General features: G+C 43.9%; 1 pseudogene across 1 annotated transcript; it reads right to left on the bottom strand.

Annotated features, from left to right (window-relative positions):
* Window positions 1–2,369: 2,369 nt before the first annotated feature.
* Window positions 2,370–5,979, bottom strand: LOC147607588 (receptor-like protein kinase THESEUS 1 pseudogene; annotated as a pseudogene). The gene is made up of 2 exons (XR_015264686.1): window positions 5,955–5,979; window positions 2,370–5,924 (listed from the first exon to the last, which is right to left on the bottom strand). The product of XR_015264686.1 is annotated as a receptor-like protein kinase THESEUS 1 pseudogene (transcript).
* Window positions 5,980–8,218: the final 2,239 nt, after the last annotated feature.

Below are 8,218 nucleotides of genomic sequence, written 5' to 3'. Positions count from 1 at the left end.
GTTATCCTTGAATTTCGGTTCATGTTTAAGCAAAGATGATTCTATGTCTTGAATTTTAGTGTTGGGCACATTTTTATGTGTAGCAATAAGTGATTCATATGGTTCTTTGTTGAATGACCAACACTCTTTAACAGCACACCAATAAATTCATCTTCTTCAATAACCTTCTTCAAAGCACTAAGTTGTTACTTGATACCTTTGAACTTATTGATGTATTGTACCATGGTCTCGGTGCTCTTCTTATTGAGCTTGTAAATCTACATGAAAAGGTTGATCTTTGAGCTCTTTGAGTCGGTGCCAAAAATCTTGTTAAGCTCCTGCTATGCCAATTTGGCATCCCCGATGATGGCAATGTGACTAATCTTATCATCACCTAGGTTTTGAGCAGTAAGACTCAATGCTTTGTTGCTTTGAAGTGGCTCAACTTCCACTGGCTCGTCTTCAATTAGGTGTGTCAAAGCCCCTTACGCATAAGCAGGTACATAGTCTTGCTTTGTTATGTGAAAAATCAATCACCATTGAATTTTGAGATAATTTCTACATGCTCCATGATGAGAAAAAAGATCTTACCTTGAGCCTTGATTTTATGCTTAGGCAATGTCTATCCCTTTCACAAGTGGCAATGCAATGATGAATTCAAGCTTAGTTTTAAAAAACCATTCTAGTGAAAAATGCTAGTTCTTTTTGGAAATCATGCATTGTCGTAAGATGTGAATGAATTTTGGTGAAAATGATGATTTTCAAAAGTAGAACAATCCAAATTGATGAGTTATAAGCTTAATTTTTGCTAACTGTTGTTAATTTATTACTAATAATAATGATTAATAGCTTAACATAGTGATTAACAAGGATGAAGATTAGAGGATGAAATTGAGCAAATCAAAGGTGTTTTTGATAAGACATTCTTGCCCTAGATTAGAATAAGTGGCCTAAGCTAAAGATCTAACTCAAATCACTTCAAAACCAATGCATTTAAGCTCAACAGTCTGATCAATTTTTCGCTCACCATAGCTTGCTTGGTGCACAAATGACAAGAGATTTGGTATGGGGATAGTCATCTTGCTTAGTTGAAGGTTCTCCTAAATTATCAAGGGCAATGGTAAAGAGAATATATCGTGAAAGCTTGTGCAGTACTAGCCAAAAGAGAAGAGAAGAGGATAAGGTTAAGATTAGTGACTAATTAGATTAAAACTAAGCTAAGAAAAGATTAAAGAAGCTAAAGCTTAGCTAATGAAAAGCCTAAACTTTGCTTTAGTACCATGTTGAAGCTTGAGGATCTAAGCTCCCATGAAGATGGTGATGATAAGGATGACTTTATCCTATATTAATTAACAATGTAATTATTACTAATATAAGCTAGGATGGATGGTTCCTAAACACAATCATGATGACTTTATCCTATATTAATTAACAATGTAATTATTACTAATGTAAGCTAGGATGGATGGTTCCTAAACACAATCATGATGAATAAACTACACGAATTAAGTTTAGACTCAAGCACAATTAGGTCAAAAGATTAAGACTTACACTCATAAAGAGGCTTGAGAGCTTGCTTGACTCCATTACTTGAACGTGAACCTTTTTATATGAGAGAAGTACAATAAGGCTTTGATAGCCTATGTGAGATAACTTTGACCATGTAACTTGGCATTTTAGAATCACTCATTTCAACATTACAACCTCTTAATGATACTTGATGCATCATATTTGGAGTGCTACCATGGACCTCAAGGATTTTTAAGAAGAATATTGATAGTTTCATTGATCTAGTTATTAGGAGAGAAACCCAAGGTTCATCATTAAATTGAGCATAGATTGGGAGATGGTGTCTTGACTCACTCATAAGACCTAGGGGTTTCTAAGGTTGCTAAAGTTGATGGGAGATTTCTAAGGTTACTAATGTTGATGGAATAGGACTCACCCAAGGATACTTTACAGATATAAATTGCTCATACTAGTTGTTATGGCCCGTTCCTATCCCCTCATGAACTCTTTCTCATTTAATAAAATGGACAACAACCGCAGTGGGGATACTTACCTTGCTTCAAAGCTCATGATCTCCATGACTTTCAAGCTTCACCAATGGTAGGTAGCTCCAATCTTTTAAGTCTCGCTCTTGCTATCAACAACAGGTTTACTGCACCTCCTAGCAAGGACACACCTCTCTACACACTCACCCAAAGCATAAAGAGGCACATGTACTAAGAAAATGCATCTCCTCTTAAGTCTCTCTCTCTCACACACAAAGGATAAAGAGAGATATATGCTAAGATCAATCAATCATCTCCTCTCAACTCTCTCTCTCACTCTCTCTCTCTCTCTCACACACATACAAGAGCAAGAGCAAAAAGAAGGTACGAGTCCAATTATCACAAAGGAGGATTGGATCTTTACATTATGAGAAAATATCTTACATACAACTAACTCTTATTTATACTTTAGTGTTCAAAACTTATGAAACGAACTATTTAAGTTGGATAATACCTAGTTTTTCTCATAATGATTACAACCTTTATAGAGCCTTTCCATGACACTCATTGCTAACTTGCATATGTGGTATACAGCGTTTCTGTTAGCCCTAAAATACCCCCCTACGTGATGCACAAGGGTTGTCCTCCAAACAAATGTCTTGAAGTGGTGTACTATGTGTGTGCAGACACAATATTTTAGTGTGAATAACTAAGTGATCTTTAAGGTTATGCGGATGGAGATGAATCTGACACAGCTTAGAAATCGAGCGGCACTCACCCCTGCACCATAACACTGAGCACCTTGTTAATAAAAACACAAATTCAAGTTGCAAGTTTGATACAATTGAATTGCCAGCAATAGAAAAGATACAAGCAGCAGAGTAAGGAGCAATACACTAGACCTCAAAGCCTCTGCGCAAGAGAATCCAGAACAAAGCAATCCTTTTTGGCATAGTTTATCTCCTTAAGGGCAAGGGCTAAGGTTGCCTCGATGCAAGATGTAACAGTAGGTGGCTTCAAGCACATGTAAGGTTATAATGTAAGTGTCCTATGGAGTTTGCTAAAGAATCATCAAGTGTCACCAGTAGAAGAAAAACTTAAGGTAAATGGACCCTTTCGAAAGACAAATCTGTATAAGAGCCCTTGCCACTACACATGCTAGAGGGTTCAAGATTGTGTTACCTGAGACATATGGCATTCCATGCATTGTCAACAAAGGTGAAAGCTTCCCTGATGGCAATGCAGAAGGCGTCACTGAATTTTTTGACCTGGTTTGCGGTCGTGTCAGTCCTACCTCCCTTGAGGGTTCACCAGCTGGGAGAAGAGAGCACTAGCTGTAGCATTCTCTGAATCCCCTTCACTTGCCATACTGTTCAAGCTATGGCCCTCTACTCCACTTGTACTTGAGCAGGACGCCGGATGGGAAGCTCCAGGATTTGGTTCCGGCTATCTTCATCCAACTCACCTGCCATGGCTGTCTCTTGTAGCTGCAAGGCATACTCCAAGTTTCAAAGAACATCACCCATTGAAGGTCTGTCAATGCCTTGTTCTGCCAAGCACTTCTCAGCTGTCTCCCCAAATTTCCTCAATGAGTTGCTGTTAATGGTGCCCGAAAGGTGGGGATCAACTATCTGGTCAAGAAGCCCCATTTTCTGCCAGTGCATTGCCCACTCTGCAATGTTCACCTGATCCCTCGGAAGGGCAGGGTTAATGGCCGGACGGGCACAAAGAACCTCCATCAGTACCACACCAAATGAGTACACGTCAGACTTCTCTGTTAGCTGTTGCCTTCTGAAATACTCAGGATCCAGATAGCCGAAGCTCCCTTTCACCGCCGTGCTAACATGAGTGTGGTCTAGGGTTGGCCCTGTCTTGGACAAGCCAAAATCTGACACCTTGGCAACAAGGTTTTCATCAAGAAGAATGTTAGTGGTTTTCACATCTCTATGTATGATGCCTTGTGCTGCTCCAGTGTGAAGGTAGTGAAGACCTCTGGCAGCTCCAATGCAGATATCCAGCCTTTGCCTCCATGACAGAGGGGGCAAATCAGTACCATAGAGATGGCTTCTAAGAGGGCCATTGGCCATGTACTCATAAACCAGGATCATCTCACAATTCTCGTCACAGTAGCCAATGAGCGAGACGAGATGCCTATGCCTGAGCTTGGATAACATCTCAATTTCCGTTTGGAATTCTGTTATACCTTGCTCTGATCTAGGGTTTCCTCTCTTCACTGCAATCTTGGTGCCATCATCTGTCATTCCCTTGTAGACTTTGCCAAATCCTCCCACTCCAAGCACCTGGGCTTCATCAAAGTTGTCGGTAGCCTCTTCTATCTCTACAAAGGTAAACTGGCGGCCCAAACTGGATGGAACAGAGGAGACATAGCTGCCTGTGCCACTCTTATGAGAGATTGTAGAGATCTTGCTGGCCATGCTAACAGAGTTACCACCATGCATTGGGAGAGGGAGCCAAGCAGGGGGAGACTGCTTGTAAATCCTAGACTTTTTAGGACAGAAGAGACATATACCTGCAACGATAAGCCCCATGCCAATCACGCCTGCAACGACACCTCCTATGATGGGGCTGAGATTCTTACTGCCGGAATTTGTTGCCTGAGCTGCCATGGCCATGGCTCCATCCAAACTTCCAGCGGTGTTGTTGAGCTTCCATATCTCAATGCCGTTGAGAATGGCATTGTTGTCAGAGGTGGCGGCATTGGGAGTCGGACCTACCTGGATCCAGAGGGAGTAGACGCCACCGGAAGAGTTAACGGTGAAGTCACGGTAGTAGGCATGGTCCGAACGTTTGAGGGAGACGAGGTCGAGGGAATGGTATGCCGTCTGATTCTGCAAGTAGATGTCGAAGATCCGAGTTCCTTCAGAAATGTGGACGATCTCACAGAGGTGCAGACGTACGACATAGAGGAACTCGGGGTCGATGGGGAACACCCATGAGATGTTGAAGGAGTTGTCGGCCGTCTGTGAGTCCTGCATCTGCAGCGCCGTGCTGTATACTACCGGCGGGGCGACGTACGATGGCAGCGGCGCCGTGTACACTATCGACGCCCGACTCGTCGACACGTTCATCACTCCGGCAGCTGAGAAGAGGAAGCTCTCGTTGGCCTGCCACGTCCTGTACAGGCCGACGGAATCGTTGCCAGGAGCGACGAATGGACCTCCTACATTTACCCTGTGCATACATTCCACCGCCGTCGACGCCATTCCAACAGCCTGAGGCGAGTTCATCCCTAGCGGACTCAAAAGGTCCTGTATGATGTCGGACGGCATGGACACAACCTCCAGCGCGTTGATGAAGGCGTAAGAGCCTTTGCTCGGCTTGAAAGAAATGGTAAGCGTGCCGGAAGTCGCATTGACGGCATACTCCTTGAAAAGGTAGACGGAATTGGAATTCTGGATTGAGGACGCGACGTGGACGTCAGAGAGAAGAAGCAACTCGTTGGTTGTGACGGAGAAGATGGCGGAGTTGAGGTCGTAAGAGCCGAAGGCGAAAGGGTAGAGGTAGAGGCGGATCCAGAAGCGGGACGGGGTGACGGAGAATGTGTAGGTGGAGGTGTTGGGAAAAATGCGGCGGTGGTGAGAAGGGGAGTGACGGAGACAATGGCAGAAGGTTGGGTGGCGGTGGAGGCAAGGATGGTCTGGGAGGCGGAGAGGAGTCTGGAGGAGGCAAAGTCAGACTCCCAGGTACGCCCGTCGACGGTGGTGTTGCTATTGGAACCGCAGTCAATGAGGAAGGAGTTTGTCGGAGAGTAGTTTCCCTGGGCGTCGGAGGGCGGCGCCAGGAGTAGAAAGGAAAGAAAGGGGAAGACGACGAGGACGAGGAGCAACGGGGCTTCTCTCATGGCGTGGGAGCAGAATCCGACAGTAGGTTGCGTCGGCGACTTCCGTCGCTACGACAGTAAGGTGCAGCTGAATCTCACTACAAGCCGAGCTTGAAGTAGAAGGCAAAGTGTTACGACACAGGGACGCTTGCGAACGTGGAACGTACAAGCCAGAGTTTTACAGAGTCGATCGCTGACTGTCGAAGGCTGGGTGGATTTATCAAAAATTTAAACGCCGTGCATAAGGACTGAATTGACGTGGCAGAAGTTTTCAGCTGCCATGTCAGGGGGTGCCACGCAATGAATGGGGAAATTAACCAACTTTGGCGGGCCCCGCGCATACGTGCCAAATGGCTTTTAGCTTTTAGGGTACCCGGTTATGGAATTGGTTGCCAGCTCAGCCTAGTCTCTCCCACTCGGGCCCCACCTTCTGCTGACCCCCGCCTTGCATCAGCAGACCATCCTTTCATGATTTATCAATTTTTGAATCTGTTTTTAACATTTAAAAAACAACACAAAATTTTCTTTTTCTTTTTTCTTTTTTCTTTTTTGGGAACAATAGGTATATATAAATAATTCCAAAACACACAATTTTCTCTATAACTCCCAAAACTTAAAAGGCCCGCCTTGAGAGAAGGAGAATTTTTTAGAAAAAAATTGTCCATGTACTTTTCTAGGCTCCTATCCTTTATTGTGTTTTCACCTGCTCTTGAGAGAAAGAGAGAAGAGAGAGACAAAGAGAAGAGGAGGAGGAGGAGATTGAGAGAGGGGGCTCGAGACTCACCTTGCTCTTGAGAGAGAAGAGGAGGACAAGACTCAGAGAAGGGGTGGGGACTCACCTTGCTCTTGAGAGAGAAGAGGAGGACGAGACTCAGAGAAGGGGTGGGGACTCGAGAGACAATATATTTGTCCTTCGTTGTATTTTTAAAGGTCCCTATTGTATGATTCAAGACTCAAAATGGAAAAAAGAATTGGTTGAAACCTTTTATTGAAAAGGTTTAGTTATGAAACCAATTGCTTTGTAAGATTTTTTAAGAAAGTCTTTATTTTGACTAGTTGGTTTCTTTGTTTTCTTCTTATAGTGGCTCATGGAGAAGGGGATTCTCTTATAGGCTTCTATATTTTACCTTGATTTTTTTTAACTAATTTTGTTAGCTATTAATTGGGACCCAATCAGTAGGCAATTTGGCAGATATTGCTGAAACCCTTTCGGAATCCCAATCCGATACCCTTTCCTCTAGAACAACTAGTTCATTGTCCATGGACAATCTAGGGCCGACAAATAGTCATCCCGTAGCCCCAAATAGGACACCCTCAAGATCCTTTAATCCATTTGAAGCTGACACCATGGGGTTAACACTCAATGTGAGACTCCAATATGTCTACACAAATGCTCAGGGAGCTGAGATCTTTAGGGACCCACAACAACGGTATCTTGTTAAGATCGCCGACATATTCTCAGAACTTGATAGAGCACCTCTAGTCAATGACCAGGGTAACATGTACATGGGTGGAGATGGTGTTCGCTACGAAGTCACCTACCATCCAGAAAAGGTAGACAAATTAGGGGAGCTCTCTAAAACCGAGTTCTTAGATTTATCAGAACTTTCCAGAGCAAGGGAGTCTAGAGATGACTGGCTCATTGAGCCGGACATGCCTGGACCATCCAATGCCCAGTCCTCAAAGCCATCCATAGATGATTTACTTCTTGTAGATCTAAATTTGGAAAGGGATAGGAAAGGCAAGAGCAAACTGGATCAGGGGGCTGAATGCCAATGGGAGTTTGTACGACAAATTCCTGTGACAAAGGTCTTACAGGATGACCCACTTCAAGAGGTCTATAAGGACTCGTTAGAGGGATATTATGCCACGACTAAATTGCCACAGCTAGATCTTCCTCTAGCTCATGTGGTGGTAGTTGAGAAGCTTGCAAGACACATGAACAGAATAATTGATAAATGGGCCAATGAATACCGAACCTTAGATTGGAAGGAGATTCGGGAACTCACGTGGAAAGGACAACCATTATTTATGGAAGTGTTATCAACAAATACAGCCAAACCAGGAGAGACAGCCTTTCTTGGAGAAACTGTTGCTCCTCCCCTACGAGAGTTCACTAGAGAGGGACCTTCAACATCTAAGTGGACCACTGCTAGTAGCCCAACTCTAGCACCAAGATATTGTCCTACACCAAATGTGCGACCTCAGGTCACACCACACCAACATCTCTCTCACTATAACAATAGGAGGAGAGAGGAGCCAACTCGGCCTCCCATAAATGCACCTCCTGAAATGATGGTGACAAGATCTTTGGAGGGGTTTGGTGAGGCTGGTAATAGGGTACCCACACCAATTTTGGAAACATGTGGACCATCTTTCCAAAGAGAGGAACAATTTCCACTGA

Source organism: Cibotium barometz, chromosome 55 (assembly GCF_041138505.1).
Source record: "Cibotium barometz isolate CiBa-2024 chromosome 55, ASM4113850v1, whole genome shotgun sequence".
In the NCBI taxonomy this organism is placed as follows: domain Eukaryota; kingdom Viridiplantae; phylum Streptophyta; class Polypodiopsida; order Cyatheales; family Cibotiaceae; genus Cibotium; species Cibotium barometz.
This window is presented reverse-complemented; position numbering and strand designations above follow the sequence as displayed.